The 21,646-nt window shown below is 32.9% G+C and overlaps 2 pseudogenes; one reads left to right on the top strand and one right to left on the bottom strand.

Moving 5' to 3' along the window:
* Positions 1-9,375: 9,375 nt before the first annotated feature.
* On the top strand, positions 9,376-16,695 carry LOC128169470 (bifunctional 3'-5' exonuclease/ATP-dependent helicase WRN-like; annotated as a pseudogene).
* A 1,571-nt stretch (positions 16,696-18,266) lies between these two features.
* On the bottom strand, positions 18,267-20,802 carry LOC128169465 (uncharacterized; annotated as a pseudogene).
* Positions 20,803-21,646: the final 844 nt, after the last annotated feature.

Raw genomic sequence — 21,646 nt, 5'->3', positions numbered from 1 at the left:
AAGAAATCGTCATCTATCACTCAAAATCTCGTATTATTGCAACATGTTCTATACTGGAGCACAAAAGTTTGATATATTATTAAAAACATACAAAAACGTTTTTATTTACGTTGATGCATCCGTTTGGTAAACAATGCTTATTTCCTAATTTACATAATGATATCTAAATTACATTGGCATATTCAATTTTATACTGCGCTCGACTAACAGTTGCAGAGTAAAACATTAAATGTACACAGGAAAACTATGGTTGAAGCTTCAAATCAAACAAAGTACGTAAAATGAAAAAGGTCTAACATTGTTTACGTTAAAAATCTACTCACAGATTTAGAGACAAGTCATATTTGTAATGATAAAAAAGGAAAGAAACACAATTTCATTTATTTCACAAAACTTCTTTATTTGTTAAGAATATATATGTATCTTTCAAGTACATGTACTCTCTTTCTCTCTCCTTTCTCTCTCTCTCTCTATCTGTCTCTCAGGAAAGCTGTGTTGCGAACACAATCTGCTTAAATAAACTGGACTGTCAAATGGATCCGCAGTAACGAAACGCAAATCTATTTCTACCTTTCATATCATAAATCCAACTGCTTTTTTTAAACTACTACATTTTTGTAAAAAACGCACTTGAACATGTTGAAGTATAAGTTCCTGGGACAATCAATTTTAGAAAAATGTAAAACGTATACTTCTTACAAACTGGAGGTAGACTTATGGTTATTGATAAGAGAAATCAAAGTATTTACATGTATAACATTGTGGGTTTTTTTATTGCGACACGTTTTTGTACAAATACTCTTCGTTTTTCTTAAGCTGAAATACAGAGGATAATTAATCAATTACATTCAGTCATAGAAATCACTCTGCGATAGCAACATATGCTTAGACATTAACGCGGCGCAGCAATTATACAACAAATTGGTTAGTGGTTTCGAAGAACATCTTTTAAGACCAATATTAATAACGTGAAAAGGGTCTAAAGCATTTACAAGAACTTTGTACTGTAAAAAGGTGGAGAGCTTTCAAACATAAGGCATGCTTGAAAAATTGTATTTTAACTTGAATAAAAGCAAAGTCCCAAAGACCGATGTACACTGGTTACAATCAACAGTTTTGAATTCATAACAACATCGATGTGAGAGGTTTTTCACGAGCATTTGTGTATTGCATTTAAGTAACACAAGTTTTGTTCATAAAATGATTTAAGAATTAGAAAATATGCTATTGTTAGCCTTCAAAAACATGAAAGAAAATTTCATGTTTTCTGTTTGTTTCTCGAGACTTAAAAATATATAGACGGTGACGCGTATAACAATGACATTTCAATAAGTATACACATGCTACGAGTAAAAAAGAAGTATTCGGATTAAAAATCTAACGACATAATGATATAACTTACTCTTTTATTTCATAAATGCTAATTGTATCTTTGATAACGTTAAGTGATTAATGTGTTGTTTCTTGTTGTTTCTTGAGAGTAAAAGCAAATGCCTGAATTGTTTTCATACAGCCCTCGAACAATTCGGGTAATTCATTTATTGTTTAACATGACATCGATCCTGAAGTTGGTAAACTCTGTGTGATTTCTATTTTTTTATCAGTAATTAACCGTTCATTATTACAGATCTACACTTTGTAGTCGTAGAACAAAGACGTTTGAATTGTTCGTTAGCCATACCTTGTATTACGACCACAAATGTAACCTGAATGATTCTGATCAATCGTCTTTATATCGCATGCCTCATAGTCACAGACAGAGGGTTTACTGGTAAGACTCAGAGCAGTGTTTACTAGCGCCGCTCTATTCCGCTTTACTGATGTATGTAAATATTGGGAAATAAAATATAGATAATGTTTTGTTAACGCAAGTACTTGTTATTAGGACAAATACTGTTCTTTACTGTTTGTGTACTGATTAATAATATAATGATGTTATTTTTAAAAATGATGTTACTGTCATGGATTGGCGAAAATCTTGATTAGGTAACTCTACTGAACCAACCATTCGATGAAGAGCTGATTCCACCAATTCCAAAACGTGTTGTCAGAAGGCGGGTATTTTTTACGCTGGATGGAGCTGTTAGTATTGAGAATAGTATTGTGTAAAAAGTCACATTAATACAAAAAATCTTAAGTATCATTTAGGTGTAGAAATTATTACCTAAAATGTATGAATTGGCATGAAATAATCATTTTCCTAATCTTGTAAAATAACAGGCATTAACTTGTGCTTCTATCTTCAACGGAAAAACATATCAGTAAGGAAGGAATCTTTTTTTTCGACTTGTCAAAAGTAATTTTGACTAAACATGCATTTTATCAAGATGGACGAGAATCAAAATATCATATTTCCCTTTCTTTTTTACTATCATACAACTTGGCATATAAATAGTAATCAAAGTTTAGAATCTAGCAATGACTATATTTTATATCACATGTTTTTTGCAATTCAGAATTGCTGCAGATTCATGAGTCTATTTAACATTTTTCATATTACTGTTGGATTTGTTCACCTAATGTGAAGAAATGATACGATATTTGCGTTTCCGAATATGTTTTCAAAATATGATTTGGCTATCAAATTACATTTTTATTCGCTTTTTAAGCGCTCATTCTATACATAGATTTGTCTGAAAAATCACTAAAATTAGTTTTTTTCTCTTATTGAATGGTCAATATATTTGAATTTCTGTCAATTTATACCTTTATATAAAGTCTTCATAATATGAATTTCTCTCTGAGTAAATGGTTACTATATTAGTGTTTTTGTTGTTTTATATCTTTATATAAGGTCTTTAAAATGTGTAAAAAATCCCAAATATTTTAATATTGGAAGCCTTTAGAATTAAACAAATTATCTTCAAAATTTAGGAAAATAATAGAGCATATTTGGGCTAAGAAAAATTGATTTTATTTTAGATAAATATTCCGATTTAATAGTATAAGCTGATAGACATTCTGATATTCAACCATTTCATTGAATACTAGAAACTTCATATCTTAAAAATATGCCTAAATAACTGCCGATAAAAACATTTTTTTTTCATCATTTCAGTTGAGCAAAAAGAAGTGGTCTTAACCTGACCTTGATGCGAAATCAGGAGAGTCAAATTTGATTAAACTGATAGAATCATTTAATTATATGATTGGTTTGATTGTGTCAAAATTTCTTTAATTAATAATATAAGAACTAGGTCTGATAATGAAAAAACTCCTTAATCATAAATATTAGCATCACATTGTTTTTGTAATGTTTACCATTTTTGCACATTCTAAAAGCATTTTATGTTATTTTCTCCTAATTATAAAAATTACATCCGTACTTAAGGTATATTCCACTTTTCAATGTTCTTGCATCAAGAATTTCCTGAGAAGTATATCATTGAAATCCGTAGATCAAACATACTTTAAAAATACAAAAATAATAGGAGGTCATTTTTCATCCCTCTGAGTTATGGTTAATTTACCTTGACCTTTTTGCACCTAAAATGCGATTTCAGCCTAATCAGGGTTTGTTGTGAGTATTTTTGATTATGCAAACTTATTTCTTCAAATCTTGTTTTTAATTTCAATTTCAATCAATGGTCAGACTGAATAGAGAGATTACGAAAAAAAATTGTACAAAGCTGCATAAATTTTTGTATGATCTTTTTCACCTAAAATAGGCAATTTCTATAATAGTTACAATTTGATTTGAAACAAAAATGTTTTGAATATCAAAAATCTTGTAAAGATAATCCAGTTTGCCTAGAAATGGATTTAGTTTCATAATTTTAAATATATGGCTTCAAAAGTACAATTTTCGCAAAATTCAGCTTAAAAATTTCAAACATTTTCTATATATTTGCATTTTTAAATGCTAAACGTCTATCACTCTCTTAAAATTTAATCTTATACATGCCACAGAGGACCTAAAGAACATGTCACAAACCTATCAAATGTGAATAAATAATAAAATAAAAAGAAAAGTATATTGAAAATCTATACAATTGTCTTCGTTTTGTCCTTTTCGTTGAAAAAAAACCTTCCGCATGGAAAAAGTCCCCCCCCCCCCCAAAAAAAAAAATAAATAAATAAAAATCTATGTGATTCATGAATTCAAATGATTTTTTTCTTTTGGATGTTGTGTAATTATGAAATAATAACCTTTTTGTGATAACTTAATAAAGTAAATCATATTAATTTAAAATAAATTGATCATCTGCGCAACGCAGCACAGTTAAGGTTGTCAAAAAATTCCGTTCAGACAAAAAGTACGGGGAATGTGCATTATGACAAAAGTACTTACTAATTTATCAATTAGCAAAATTGATTTATGCTAATCTTTTAATTGAAAACAACAAATGCTATTTCTTAACAGTTTTGATGTCCGTTATATCGTACACACTGAAAAATATGCGAGATTTCGCTCTCGCTGTACTACAAAATATGACGTAATATGCTTCAAAATAACGTATTAAAGACTATCATGCGGTTTTTTTAGCGAAGAAAAATAAATGTAATAGATTAACGGAAAATTATAAATGAATATTTTGTTTAACGTTATTATTAGTAGAATGCTACCTATATAGTCTTATTTTCAATTTGTTATAAGTATGCATTTTTCAATAGGCAACCTCGGTTTGTGTAAAATATTGTAGGCCTATATCTGAAAGCTGAGTACCTAAATAAATCACTTAAATGCAAAGGCATACACTTAATTGATCCTGACAAACTTTTACATGTGAATTTGAAAGATGCTATGTAACTTAAAAACGTCTACGATCCCTGTAATATCTTACAAAATAATTATTTTTTAATGAAATTAACCCTGTGACCTTCAAAATTATTCAACATATGCATTATGAGTTACGGTTTCTACTAACAAATAATCTTATTTTACAAAGTTCGCAACGTTTTTCAAAATCCACGATATAACATCAAGTTAATTTATAATTCAGTTGTGAATTTTGACATTATTAGGCCCTTGCAATATTGAATTTTTTAAATGACCTCAAAAGAACAAATTTATCTGCTTGTATCATGCGACTGCCATATCACGTGACCACTATCAACGTAAAATATTGTACTGTTATATATATATATATATATAGAGAGAGAGAGAGAGAGAGAGAGAGAGAGAGAGAGAGAGAGAGAGAGAGAGATAAAGAAATATTTTGCATTTGAGTGACTGTTACTGATTTTAAAAAGGTCATGCCAGTTGAACTAATGTATACGTATTTTCATCACAAAAACTTTCCGATATTTTTATTGACCACCTTAACTGTACTGCGAACGAAGTCAAACGCGAGGAGTGAGATACCGTACTAAAACACAGTGTACATGTACATTGTACATATCGCCACTATATAAATGTATCTCAAGGTTTTTTAGGAAATTTTAAGAAAAAGCTTTCATGACCAGACCAACGGTGCTTATTCATATCGAAAAATTCTTACTTTTATATAAAGCTGTATTATTACATATTTCATAACTTTTTCGTGTCTGTTACGTTTCATTCTTTAATACATTCAATTCGAATTTGGCTTTCTCTGCATTATTTATATGATATATTACGACCTAATTAGTAAACTTTAAATTTTTAAATCCCATGCATACCAGCTATTAATCATATAGGGTCATGCGATTGAAAAAACAAAGTATTTATTTCCTTGCATTATAAACAAAATCGTTTTAAAGATCTGGTAGAGTATTAAGTCCATTTGTCCTCTAACTAGACTGACACTTTGTTATAACTCCTAGATACATATACATGTGGACGACAAATACATTGATCCATAGGTCAGAATCTACTGTAAATGACATCGATATACTAACCACTATTACATCTTCTCCTAAAATCACAAGTGTTTTTTTCACAAGAACACTTTTGACCACATTCTAATCCATAGTAAGGGTACTGACAAGTCCTGCTGCAATTTATCCAATAGTATCCACTTCGACAATCTTAATGGATAAAAAAATTCGTTGGATTTGCATTAAGTTTTTTGTTAAGTAATTATGTTATCATGAAATCAATGACATTTTAAAAGTCGGCTCTTAAAATGTACTCATGCATATATTTCAATGTATACCAATGCCAATTGTAAAATTAATACAGGATAAGGCATACGCGTGTATCTAAAAACATGTTGAATAAAAGTGCACAGAAAAAACTTTAGTTATTTGAGTATCAATGTCAAAATCAATAATATGTTACGAAATAGTTACTAAATAATTAACAAAATTCAATTTAATTCGTACAGTTGTTAATTTTTCGAGAAATAAAAGTGGTATTTGTTTTCAACTTTGAGTCCATTTAGACTTAAAAGTTAAAAAAAACAACTGTATCGTGTTGATCATATAAGCATGCCTTGGTTGTTAAGCGTAAAAACTACTTGCTCAAGGCAAAGTTTGATTTGCTGATAACATACATTAAAGCTGAACACCGCTCGTAAATAGGAACCGTCACACAGGTACCTGGTATATAAACCCTTCGATTTCGTTACACCCGATTGCACATCTGAAACTCGTGGCCGACGTGTAGTGTTCCTTTCGTTGTCTTTGGATTTTTATGTATTTAATTGATATTTGTGTGCATATTATGTCTGTAAATAATGCAATGACCAGTTCATTTGATGTTAGTACTCTCCTGGTTTGAAAAAAGTACGTAAAACTTGACAATTTCATCGCGACCGAGTAACATGGCGAGGCAAGATGTACGTCCACACAGGTGAGACCTCTACAGCGATATACTTTGAACTGTTAAGAGGTCTAAGGCTTATATAGGGGTGTAGGAAGAGCGGTGCTGAAAGAGAAATATGGCGGACAGTGCCTATTTACGAGCGGTGTTCAGCTTTAATTTAAAAAAAATATGATTAAAACTCAAACGTTCACGCAGAAAATAGACCAGGACGGTAAAACCGGATGCAATTAGGAAAATTCAGCTTGCGCATGAGCTAGCCTAGTTCTCGCACAAGATTATGGCTAGAGAACCAGGACTGCGTTTTACAAAAGAACTAACAACTTACAACTAAATAAGAGAATGCTAATTGATCATAAACTCATCAATGTTTCTATTCCCATGGCAGTAAAATGTAATTGTGGACATCGGTATACTTGTATATAAATGGTTTTGTTCATTAAAGATTATCCATGAGACTGAAAATAGTTACGACTTCGTCGTTACGTTAAGTTCTTGTTTAAAACGCAGCCAAGTCGAGCACGCGTTAATCTAATTCGGGGTCGGGATTACCTGCCATTACACGTGTTAAGTTTGAAGGAGCTGATGTTGTAAAGATGTAGGTTAACAATACAGACACAAGGTATTTCTTTTATATAAATGATCGGCATTTAAGATCAACGCTAGCAAAATAAAAATGTTTTTATAGGCTAGGCTAAAGTACTTTCAAATGAATTTCTTACGCATTTAAGGCAAAAGATGATTTAATAATATTGTGACGATATGTAAGTTCAAATCTCAAAGAAAAAAAATCAAAGTATAAAAATTTAAAAAATACATAAAGATGACCGCCGCATAGTAAGGTGTAATGTTTTTGCAAATAGTTAAGTTTGTCTGATATCTAATACGGACGAAGCTGATTAGAAAAACGGCCATTACTGACTTTTAATCTTTGCATGTTATCTGTTCTAATATTAGTCATAATTACGTTAATTAAATTCTGGGGTAACGGGTCAGAATACAGGATACAACGTACACATTTATATTGTTCATCGTTACATTTTTGCAACTGGAGGTATCTTCCAAACATATCATAATAAAAAAGCGTCAAAGTTAGAGTCGGGGAAATCTCGGATGTTTAGGATTTCATATTTCCGTTAGAAACGCATGCATATAGTCCAAACAATGCAGTCTTTTTTTAAAGGACAGCAACTTGTTATTGTTATCACTAACCAATGCACATATTCCCCTCTGAGTTCCATTACGTGTTCGGACAACAACCGTTGAGAAAACTGGAATTTACGAAAATGGTATAAAAAAACAAGAAGCTGATGGGGTTTATTTTCGAAGATGGTCTTTTTATGATTTTAACAACAATATAAACATCATAACGACAATTTTAAGAGTGTATCAAAGGCAATGACTTTGTTTTCAGTTTGTTGAGCTCTTTAAATGACTACATGAATATGATTTATTAATAATTGCTTTAAGAACGATATACGTTCAGTTGTTTCTTCAAACGTTGGGTAAATTGTGAATTCATGACCTATAAATGTGATAAAATGAAACCAGGTTAATAAGCTTTTGTTGAAATATATGTTGTGTGAAGTATATTATATATCATCTAACATCAAGTAACGTGTAATTTACATCTACGGTTATTGGCAGTTGTACGTGTTCAAAATATCAAAAACACTTACAGTTCACAAGGTCCCTTTTCAGCGATTCCAATGTAAAGCAAAATAACTTTCAATACTAATATTATGTTGATAAATTGGGCTAACATAACCATTTTCGACCGACCCGATAAGAATAAAAGATGTTTCAAAACAATTATGGAGTATTCTTCCTTGTACTCTAGCTTTGTGCGAGTTCGAATTAAAAAAAAACACTTCCGGTTATCATATGATAATTACATTTCTGCTGAGAAAAAAAACACTAATGAGTGAAATCGAATGCCATGTCTAATCTTTAATTGCAAATTCCGGCACTTATCGTTTTCAGAATGGCCTCCCTTTGTTGAATAAGCATAAAACACAATGTTTATACATTATGTTAAATGAGCCACAGAAATGCAGATCTCCAAAAACTTTAAGAACATCGAGTTTGTATGTATAAACACTGCAGCCTCGGTATTGCATGGTTCCTAAAGAGATAACCTTCGCGAGCATTGTGGAAAAAAGGACACGGGGTCAACAAAAAGTAATGTCATACAATGAACTACTCTTCTCTCAGGAGCTGTAATCAAAGACTCAGCCTTGCTAATAGATAAAAAAAAAGACAGAAGGTATACGCCCTGAAGGAAAAAGAAAGCTATGTCTTTGCCTCATCTACCATAGTATAAGGCTTCGCTCATGACAATCTAATTAAAATTAGATGTTAGATCCGCTCGCTTACTCGCTACACAAACATCTAACAACATCCCATAGAGGGTCACGTCAGGGGTCGAATTTGCGTAAAAATAGTGACCAATCGTTTTGGAGACGGAAATGCCTTCTTAACCAATGAGAAACGTCTTTCTTCTAATGTTCGGTTGTGCAAGCAAAATGGCGACGAAAGAGACAATGAACGAAGCAATTGAAATGGTGTTGAAGAAATTTAATATTCCGAGTTTGAAACGAGAACAGAGACAGATATTGCAGTGTCTAGTAAACTTGGAAGACTGTTCGGCGGTCCTTCCTACAGGATTTGGAAAATCTCTGCCATTCCAGATGGCAATTCCTGTCCGGAGGGAGATGGGCATGAAGGTTGGCAAAATTTTAGTATGTTGCCCGTTGATTTCTCTTATGCAGGACCAGGTGGCATATTTACGAAGTATTTCCAACTTGACTGCAGCATATAAAGGTTGGTGCATGAAAAGTTATATTGCATATTTTGTTTTGCTTTATTAAATCGGCTTTGAATAAAATACATTGAAAGCAGTGTGCTTTTTGATAGATTATAAAATAAATCGGCACATAGAGTTAACCGAAATGCCCGTGATTTACCGAAATGTCCGTTGAAAACACCGAAGTGCCCCTCAAAATTACCGAAATACCCATTATAACATCGTATAACATCGTAATATTTTGAATGAATTTACAAGAACATATACCGGGTATTCAGAATCTATTGAAATATTTATTTATAGGGTCCAGTGACGAAGATGATAGAAATATTCTTGACGGAAGAGTAGATATTGTGTTTGGCTCCCCAGAGGCATTGGTTGGCAACCCAGAATGGAGAGAATCAATGCGTAGTAGTCTTGAAGTCTCAACGATTGTTATTGACGAGTTTCATACAATAGCAACATGGTAAGTGCACATATTTTCAAGTTGCATATTGATACATAATATGTGTCCAATTAGTTGGCCTGTGGTGTACATGCAAATGACTGATAGTGAAACATTCTAATCTATATGTTGGATTCCAGAGGCGTAGTCACAAACTTAAAAGTGTGTGGGGGGGGGGGGGGGGGGGGGCTCAAATCCAAGAAAGATGTAAAACGTGTAATATAAAGAAATTAAGATGTAAAACATGTAATATCAAGTCCCTGTCTAAGTTGAATGAGAGGACTTCAAATAGTGCATTTAAAGTTGATTGACATTCATCACAAGTATACCACAATCAGAATCTCCAATACTGCAGCTATCTTGTAGAAATTACTAATCTTGATGAGATTCGGAATGGCTAGAATATATTCTAAAGTACATATATGTAAACATAAAGAATACTTTTCAGATGCAAAACAAATTTATTAAACTTATACATGTAGGTTTGAAAATGAAGAGTCCTTAGATAATTCAATACTTAATTCTTGGAAACCAAACTGAAAGAGAACAGTCTTAATAAAACTATAGTTAATAGTTTCCAAAGTACAGTTTCCGACTTGGAATCTTCTGGATGAATGACTTTGCTATTTCTTTGATGTTGACTTGGTCTGTTCTCTCTTTGTGAACAAAGCAAGTCATACAGTGATTCAATCTTGCCTGCGTCATTGTACTTCGGAGGTAGGTTTTAATCCTCCTTAAGGACGAAAAAGATCTTTCTGGTATGGCAGTTGTGACTGGAATGGTAAGATAAATTTGTACAAGATTCGTAACTTCTGACAGAAGTTTCTTTGTGATAGGCTCCTTCATGTGTTGACAAATTGTATCTATCAAGGTAACTTTTTTGATTTCATTTTCACTGTCAACTTTGAAAATATCAGGCAACATTTTGAGCTGCTGTTCAAGCCTTGGAAAAGAAATATCATCTTTGTAAAGTATGGCAATTTCTTCAGACACAGAAAACAACTCTCCATTTGCTGCATTTAACAAAAGTGATTCGATTTCCTTGACGATGGTCATGTTTTTTTGTTCAAATCTGTTTTCAAGAGTGCCTACAGCTTGTTCTAATGCTTCAAAGAACTGCTGTTTAAAGTAATCCTTGGGATTGTCATATCTATGGGGATTGGATCCATCATCTAATCTTTTGGGGGCACGCCTATATCTTGGAAGTGATGGTTCGTCTGTCAGGTCTTTTGCCTCTGCACAAACTGCATCATAAAAGTCAGAAAACACAGAGTCATTTCTCTGGCGCTCAAAGTAGGATACAGTGGCTTTTGAAGCTCTGATAGCATCCTGTGCTGAAGTATTTTTCCCCTGGATTGAAATGGATAACTGCTCAGATGCAGCAAATATTAAGTGTGATAGCTTCAATCCAAAATATGTTGAAAACTTTTCCATCATAGCCAGTTGTCCACCTGCTCGTCTGGAGTATTCATCATTAGTATTAGTATGTATGTCATCTAAAACGTCCTGTAGAACTTTGTAGTTCTGAATTACAGATTCTATAGCATATGTTCTAACAGTCCATCGAGTTGGACAAATTGGTCTGAGTTTTGGTGAACTAAGATTTGTTTCTTGCAATTTCTTTTGCATGAAGAGATGTTTTCTCTTTGGAGATAGACAAATAAGTTTTTCAATTTCAGTGACCAAGTCCATTGAGTCACGTATTGCGGAACATTTTTTGGTAACATCTTGAACACTAAGATTAATACAATGAGCAAAACAGTGGACGCTAATGGAAGATGGATACTGGTTCTGGATTTGTTTTGCTACACCTGTTAAGTATCCCGACATATTTGGCGCACCATCATATGCCTGACCCCGACATAATTCTAAGGGCAAACCACTTCTAATAAGAACATCTTTCACTGCCAAAGCTATAAAGTTACTTGTTTGTGAATGAATTTCAAAAAGACCTAACATATCTTCATGAATATTGAAGCTGTCATCAACCCATCTGACACATACAACTAACTGTTCTTTGTATGCAACATCCATAGTCTCGTCTGCCATAATAGAAAACCATTTTGCCTGTCTTACATCATCAAGCACAGATCTCAAAATTTCCAGTCCAATCAGAGAAATTTGTTCATTCACAATTTCTGGAGAAACATATCTCCCCTTTTCAATCCATGACAAGATTGTTGGGTTATCTTCAGCTCGCAATTTAAGTAGCTGAGTGAGGTGACCTTCAGATTCACTGTGTCCTCTGACTGCAAGTCCCTGTCGTAATAGAAATTTCAAGGAAGACAACTGACAGGAGAGTGCCAATCGTATTTTCTTCTGGTCTTCCTTTTCCTTTTTCTCTATCTGCTCACTTACAGCCATGGCACCACTTTGCAATCTCCTAATATTTAATTCTGCCTCTTTATGAGCTGATGAATTTTCATGTTCCCTGAAACGATTCATGGCCTTTTTCCAGTTTGAAAAGCCATTTTTAGAAAAGGCCAATTCCGCATTTTTACTCAGCATCAAAACTTTTCTCTTAACAGCCTTTCTGCAGAAAAAGCAGAAGACATTTTTTCTAGTTGTGCAAAGTGTAAGCCAAGGAAAATCATCAAACCAATTCCCTTGAACAGCTCTTGTTATGGTTTTATTCTTTCTCTTTATTGTGACTTTTGTTTGCTGTAGTATGGCTTTATCACGTGGTTGAAATGGAGTGTTACCAGTACAGCAAATGTCTGCACAGTCATCTGCGAGTGCTGGTTTTTCAGAGCAACTTTCGTCAGCCAATGAATCCATAAACTCTGTATTTTCTGTGTCAACTAAATTCTGTTTTTCTTCTTGTACTATTTCCCCTTCCATAATTTTTTGTGCACTTTCCTTGTTGCTGTTCTCTTCGGCAGAATCCTTATCTTCTATGACTTGGCATTTTTCTTCATACAGCGTGCTTGTTTTGTCACTCTGATCGGATTGAATGTCCATTTTTTCTGGGCTTGGGGTAAAATGCTGACGATGGACCCTCCACTTTGGAGGGTCCATAGTGGAGGGGGTGGAGCTTGGTGTGTCAGTCTTAATTAAGAGTCCGTATGATCTGTCATTCCAATTTCATCATGCACCAAATAGCTAAAACATATGGGTTGTTTATTAGAAATTAAAAAAAAAGGAGAGGGAGGTCCTAACATTTAATGAATTTAGCAACTTCAAATGAACTTTATCAGGATACATAAATTACTCTATGTTTGTGTAACAATTATTCTGAGTCCAGTGAGACTGTGAACAGGAAGTTTACTCACCTCAACGTTAGGAGAGATTTATCTTTTTTCCCCCGAGTAACAAATGTTAATATATTAATAGTAAAAAAAAATGCTATGGATGTTGACAATTATTTAAAGAAAAATTAAGAAAACCACCCGATGATCTTGTTCTCAAACAATATGATTATCGGAAATATCTGAGTCCGAATTCCAAGTCACCAAGAGTGTCAGCTTCGTTGCAAAATATGTATTAACAATGCGGATTGTTGTCGGAGACAATGTCCGGTGTTTGAAATGTCTCGCCATGTCATAGTGCATTTAGAAATTTCAGCACAATTATCTTCAGGACATAGGGACATTCAAAGGAAATGTAATATAAAATAAATTAATCATTTTTACAAGACTTACACTTTTGTAGAATAAAATTCATAAGCTGTTATAAATTTTAAAAATTTTGTCCATTTCAGCAAAAATGCAACTGTAATATTTTTACTATATACACCTTGTGTAGAACTAATGAACAATATGTACTTTTAAAAAACCCAGCACCTAAATGAAAGTGCCACCATTCGTCATCGTCAATTAGGGGAGAGAAGTTTTATGTGCTTGTGTTTAAAAGTCAAATAAATAAAACAATGTGCCACATTCTGTTTCTGATAACATAATTGGAACGACAGATCAAACGGACTCTGAATTAAGACTGACACACCAACCTCCACCCCCTCCACTATGGACCCTCCAAAGTGGAGGGTCCATCGTCAGCATTTTACCCCAAGCCTTTTTTCTGTCTCATTATGTATGATTAAAATTGATTTTTCTTTATATGCTGTAAATGTTGAAGGTTTCATACCTTCAGTTTGTTTCTCGGATGTTTTATTCTTTTTCTGAAAGAAAGAACTTATGGATTTCTGTTGCTTAATTTTTTTTCTTGATATCTGTGGACTTTCTGACAGTTTTCTTTTTTGATGTACTGATGTTTGTTTCTTCACGAGTGGTACAAAATGATTTGGTTCAAACAAAGCACCATCACGTGTATCAAAATTGACATCTCTAGACCACATGATATACATAATCTCAATGTGCCCTTCATTTGAACTTACTGGGTAAAATAAATTGTTGAAAAGTGGCCTGATTCCCATATTAACCTCAGGATAAACAGAGTATATAGGGCGTTGGAGAACTGTGGCCAATGCCATGATATGTATTAAACCAGACCATGCCCTATCTGTACATGTAGAAAGTGCAACATTTCTCACATTGGTTTCATTTTCACTGCTAATCTCAGCTGTAGGAAATATCATTGCTCTGGCATCATTTAAATTCCTAGACATAAATTCTGGGTTCTTGATGACAGTTTCTAGAGCAGGATGATCTGTGTACAATTGTCCATTGCTGAAGAGTTCGCAAGCAGTTAAAATGCGTAGACTTGTGGACAAATGCTCATCTCCACAGAGCACAAGTGATGCACTATTATATAAGCAATTTCAATTTCCCGTGCATTTCAGGGCTTGTTGGCCACCTTCATCTACATTTATTTCCGATGGAATTAACATTGACGCTAATTTATCTGATTGGAGTCTTTCATAATCAGGTTGACACGAATCACCCTGGACTCTTCGCAAATGTTTTAAACGTATGCTTACCACAGAGTCCTCATCGTTTATCTTCATTGCTGACAATAAATTGTCAAGTTCATTCATTGTTCTGAAATAAAATTCCAGGTGTTCAAATAGATTTAACTTAATTTGTGTTTTAGTTACAGTAACATTAATATTTCAATTTGTTAACTCCAGAATAGCGTGAATGAGTGGTCTTATACAACAGTTTCATCTATGATGTATTAATTCTATATCAATTTAATCATTTTGCTAATAACACAAAACAAAATAATCATAAAAACTTACTGATTGAAAGAGATGGTCAGACTGCAAGCATATAATCATTAATGAATCAGCAAATAATTAAAAAATCCAGAGGTTTGACAAATCTTACTTCACGGCCTATGTGTTAAACAAGAAATGAGATACAACAAATAAATAATGACTGTCAGATGTCAGCACAAGGGGCAGCTTGTACCTCTCATGTAATTTTGTTAGATAACAGATGCTGAGTGAAACAGAAACGTCGAAACTTAGGTCAAATTTATGACCCGCACTCCCTATCCCAAACATGCGAACACAAGAGGTCTCGACAGATTTAATTACTATACATTACTATTACTTCAAGAGAAATGCTTACTCAGTTGTTGCTGAAAATAAAATAAATTTGCCATAAAATGAGAACTGTTATAATGGTTTAATATAATTTCAACATAGCTGTGATTTTGTTCGACATTAAGTGGGGGGGCACAGACATACTCTTGCCCCCTTGCCCCCCCCCATATCTGAAAGTGGGGGGGCTAGTGCCCCCGCTGCCCCCCCCCCCCCCCCTGTGACTACGCCTATGGATTCAATTACAATTTCTTTAGAAGAATGATAATAGAGTTCATGGTTAATATTGAATAAATGCAGTTATCATGAAATAAATATTAAAGCTGTTTAAAGCAAGCAGATCTATATAACACCAAATTTTAATGAGATATAATAAATACCGTTAGACAATAACATTTTGTGTAATATGTTTTATAGGGGACAGAGTGAGAATGGCAAAGAGGCATTTAGGAAATGGTTTGGACATGTTGGAGAGCTACGATCATTATTTCCAAATGCCAATGTGTTGGCTCTGAGTGCAACATGCACGAAGAAAACAGCCAAACGTGTAAAGAAGTGCCTCAATCTTAGTGACAAATCCTTAGAAATCATTGTTTCACCTGATAAACCTAACATTAAATTAGTTGTAAAAAAGGTGCCAAAAAATATAGAAACTGCCATGTTTTGGCTTATCGACCCTCTCCAAGATTTATGTGAAAATTTCCCAAGGGTTATAATTTATTGTACTTCAAGTAATGATGCGACAAAAGTGTATAATTTTTTAATTGAAGAGGTGCCATCTTGTGTCCATCATATTGACTTATATCATTCAGAAACTGAAGACATTAAGAAAAAATTCATAATTAATGAACTGAAAGAGTCGGACAGTAAACTTCGTATACTAGTTTCAACAAGTGCACTAAGTATGGGCATAGATGCCAAAGGTTTTAACAGTGTTATTTTATATGGTGCACAGTCAAATGTCTCAGATTTTGTGCAAGAAATTGGAAGAGTAGGGAGGCACAACATGCCATCTATTACTTTAGTAATGTTTAATTCGTATCAGCAACGATTGGCTGATCAAGCCATTAAGAAAATACTTCTTACGAATGATTGTAGACGTCTTTGTCTTTTGGACAATTTTTTGGATGACCGCGAACTGATTAAAGTAAAAGAAAGTTTAGTGGGACAGCATGCATGCTGTGATAATTGTGCCCTCAAATGTATGTGTAAAAAATGTATATTGGTGCCAATTGAAAAAATATGACTTTAATGTGAACACAGAGGAAAGTGATAATAGTGACAGTGATAAAACAGAGGAATATGAATCTGATTGAGACTTATATGAACCATTATAACTCTATCCATCAATGTTAATCTCTTATTGATCTTTGAAATTCATTGTTATGTGCTGTCTTATTTACTGAAAACAATGTGTATAAGTCTGAATTTGGAATTTATCTTGAAATCACTGTAAAGGATTTACAGAGTCTTTTGATAGAGAGTGTTACTAGAGAAACATATACTTCATTTCATACCAAAACATGTTCAACAATGATTATATATGCATAAATTTGTTGAAGTTAAAATAAGTTTCTGTTTCATTATTTAGACATAATTGTGTCGATACCAGATCAGTTGGTAAAAAATTATTCTTCACATCGTTTTTAAAATTTTAGATATGATTTTAGACATAAGCTAGGTATTTTGGCTTTTTAAAATTTTACTGTTTTCATAGATCTCTTCTTCTGAACGAGATTAAAAAGAGTCTTAAAATGATCGGACAATCTAGTCTCTTAATAAACATTTACAACCTATATAATCAATGTAATTAGAATTTGCTACCAAATAACATCATAGAGAAAATGTAAACCAAGTGTATCATAATTGAAATAACATTCACAGTGAAACATCAAATAAGGTGGCTGTAGAATATTTATTAAAGATGCAATGCATATTTTTGATATTGTGATACAATCACAATGTTGCTCATTTATAATTACCCGTATGTCTGATTGACTTGATATAATGCTCCAAAGTTAGGTTGTACAAGTAACAATACATGTTAAACAGTAACAAAAAACACCATAGAAACAGTGTGTGATACATTATGCATGATACATCATGTACAACAGTACCTACCATTTCAAAAACTAGTAGCAGTCATTATGTACTGATATATGTAAAAGTTGCAGTCATAAGGAAGAAATGGCTAGAAAAGTTTGAGCATAACACAGTTATACCCGTGGATCTCTCAGGCGAATAAAAGGTTGGCTTGGTTTATGTCTATGTATCATAGTAGATAATCCAACAAATGCATTGTCAAATGGGTTTTTGTCCACTGAAATATTTTGAGACTTGAATTTTCGATTTGGAACAATAGAATTCATTTTAGTATTTTGTAAATCTTTTAAGACCTTTAAAACATCTTCCTTGTAACTAGGGATGTGATGGAAGCCCTTTCTGCTATGGATTTCAGTAATGACATCAAAGTGACTAACTAAATTTATTAAGTGGGAATATTCCTTTGAATGGGCAAGGATGCTTTCTTTTGTTTTATGGCCAGAGCAAGCAATCTTGCTGTCCCTATTTAACATTTCAAGGTATTCGTCCAATGACACATTGTTGTTTTTTCCACCTTGTAAATTTACGAAGCGGTTGGCTACTAGGCGTTCCTTTTGGTCATCAGGGAGGATGCCAAATGTTAACGATATCAAATGAATCGAGCCAATAGAATACTTTACTTTGTTTGTCAGATGGTAGACAGGAAGTTCATATTGTGCTGATTTTAAAGCCTCTCACCGTCACCCATATCAACAGCAGTGTCTTAATTCTTGTGCAAAATAACAAGCTTAAACAGCATGACAAGGTAATTGTGCATTTGGTCTTGAGTTTTATTCTTCTGGGTTTTTTTTATGGCTTTGCAATTTGAATGTCATGAACCTTCTCTTCGTGGGTTTGTAAAGAGAGAACACGTGCATATGTTTTGTCACAATGATGACATTTAAATCTTCCTTCCTTTAGTGTTGATGTCCAATAGTTTTCTGGGTGTTGTGGGTCACACACAATGTTACGTAAATTCTGAAAAATGTCATCTGTACTGTCAAAAAAATACTTCCTCAGAATGTTTTCACTAACAGAGTCAATGTACTCTATCTTTTCTTCAACTGACATAACTGCAAAGTTTCTTGGCAGTTCAATTGCATGTTCAATGTCTGGAACGTCAAAGAAATTCAGGAAAAGTAGCAAACAGATGGCGTCTAGGATTCCATAGTACAGCATCTTGTATGCTCTGTAGGCATTATACACTTGTCCTTTCACATTTCTCATGTTCAGGAGGTTCCTACAATCAATTAAATAAAAAATAATTGAAAGCCAGTAGCATGTATTTTCACAATAAATCTGTTATTATACACACATTAAATGTATGACATACGAGTCAAATAAACTTGCTTTATCATACCGATAGTAATATACTGTGCCTTGGTCCACAGCACTCTTGGTTGAATATGTCAGTTTGTGTATAGCCTAAAAAGAAATGGTACCATGAATTTCAAAGCATTTTAGCCTTCTTTAAATTTTACTTGAAACAAACAGTTCTTCTATAAAGCGCTGTCAATCAAGAAACATACTATTATGTATCAAATACATACCTTTAAGAAATTCATGAGTCTGTGGAAGTCCTCAATTTGGACACAAAGCCTTGTAATTATTGCAGCGGTGTTTCAGCATTAGCCATAGCTTTCTGAGCTGCTTGCACTCGTTCATCTGTTAATCTGTCACCTAATTAAAACATTCATTTGATTATATATATTAGTCTACCAATTAAACCTTTATTTAAGAAACACAAAGCAACATGAATTATTGCTTTTTTGCTTAATATTTAACAGAACCATTACAAGATAAATCACATAAGGATCTTTCTGTAGTATACATGTACTATAATATTGTTATCTTAGATGAACTAAAAAAACAACTGCAAGTCTCATTATTATATAAAACAAACCTCCAAAAAAGACAGATTCCACTACTTCTCCATCCTTGCATGGGACATAAACAGATAACGTTTTCAAAAGCCGAATCAACTCAGGTGTTTTATTCTCGTTGCAATCAAAAAGTCCAAGTGGGTACTTTAAAAAATAGAGAGAAAAAATGTAACCTTGTATATCTTCCATTAAAAGCTAAATGGTTTTTTATTATTTACTGATAAAATTAAAATGTTTCATAAAGTATATATTTCAATACTGAATCTGTTTTTTTAATAATATCCATTTACATTTAAACATCAATTAATACACTGAATTCTTCTGATTTTCAATGTAAGGAAAAAATATAATTACATGTATAACAAAATTACTTGTTTTGTTTTATTTCCAACACAGTAAGAATATTTATGTTCCAAATGCTTTGGGTAGATCTTTCCATATATTTTCTGCATTTAAGGATGATTTTTGATGACTGATGTGGAGTAAATAAATGTTAACTCTTTCATCAAGTTCTTTTGGTCGTCTATGGATGGAATGAAGGTTCCAACTTCAATGTCATGTGGTGCGGAAGCATGACAGCCATGTTCAGTTGGGATAACTCTATCCACGATGGCGTACACATGAAACAGATGAAGAGAAATAGTTTTCCGATCCGATGTTCTATATGATGGAAGTATGTTCTTGTCCCAATTGTCTCCAATTATTTGATATTTGACACTTCCTCCTTCAGCCCAAGAATCCCGAATCCTTAAAATTTCGTTGTCCAACACATCCTGCCAGTCAAGTAGCTTTCTCTTTATAGTGAGTGGATGTACTGTTAACCCAACATGAAATAGTCTTTCTATGTCCTAAAATAAACATAACATATCATATAAGAATGCTATTATACTTAAGGGTTAATTGTACTATGAAAATATAAATTTACTTCCACTTTAAAAATAACAGTACAGGTTTACTAAACAAGAGGCATCAAAGATTTTAAAATAGTATAAAAAAAAAATCTCTTTTTTAAGGAAATATTTCACACAAAGTACATGTATACCCGCTGTGTGCATCCACCATGATATAAAAGAAAACCATTTATGTACTGCATAACAGCCATCTCCTGACTTCTTTCATGAAGTGTTATGCCTACAGTTTGCAAAGCATGAAGAAATGGTTTGCTTCCAACAACAGGTGGAATGTCAGACACAGTAGCTGTTATTATAGATAAAAGTGCTGGACACATCATCTGCAGTTGTTGGTAGATATTCTCCCATCGGAAGTTGAAAAAATCTGCATGGGTTTTCTGTTGGAGTAGTGTTCCTGAACCTCTTTTTGAAACTGCTTTACATTCTTCTTGCACAATCTTCCGGGAGCCTTGCACTAATACCATTGGGTTATGTTTACGCAAAATGTCAACTATGGTACTGTCTGCGTTTCCACCTCTTGCTATAGCTTTGCAGATCTGTTGGTGGGCATCCTCTTTGATAGTCGCAGATTTTCTTCCACTTTGATAGTTCACCACAACCTGGTAGTTTAAAAAGCTATCAAAATTAAAATCAAATCATGCAAATATGATGAAATACATTTAATTAATTTTTGTCAAATTAGACATAAATATACACCTTTTCAAACAATATGATCTTTATGACTAATTATTTACTAATCTTCAATTACATGTATACATGTACGTTTTTTTTTAAAATATTTCTCATACTGATTTAAAGTCATTGTATAGGCTAATTAGTGAAATATTGGAAAACTTTATGTCTCTTTCTTTCTCATTCTTCCTTTCTGTGGTTAGTGTACAAGTTTTTTTCAAGAATTCTTTTGTAACATAATGTTAGAATGAACATAAAACAGAAACTCAAAAAATTAATAACTAAATTCTAATTCATCACATGCAGTAATCATGCACTGAGAGACCAATAGTTTGGAATAAAAAGGCTAATTCTTTAGGGTTTGAAGAATCTTCAGAATTCAGAATTAAATCAGTCAACTATAGTGGAACAACCTACAATAATGATGTCTCAAAAATCAAAAGAGCAGGATTCTCCTTCTGGGTGGGTTCTTTTGTCAGATATAGTAACCTTTGCAGATTTGTTTTCTTTTTAAGTACATAATTATGTATACCCAAATCACACTAAAACAAAGGTAACACAGTTAAATCTAAAAGTCAACAAAAATATTCATTACAACTACATGTAGTATTCTGCTTTTCTACAATAACTCAAAATAAATAAAACAAGAACAAATGTAATCTTAAAATAACCAAACAGATAACATGAAAAATAACAATTTTTTTGAAAATTTTAACATT

The sequence above is a fragment of the Crassostrea angulata genome, unplaced genomic scaffold (assembly GCF_025612915.1).
Source record: "Crassostrea angulata isolate pt1a10 unplaced genomic scaffold, ASM2561291v2 HiC_scaffold_140, whole genome shotgun sequence".
Lineage (NCBI taxonomy): Eukaryota > Metazoa > Mollusca > Bivalvia > Ostreida > Ostreidae > Magallana > Magallana angulata.
The sequence above is the reverse complement of the archived record's forward strand: the minus strand, read 5'-3'. Positions and strand labels throughout refer to the sequence as shown.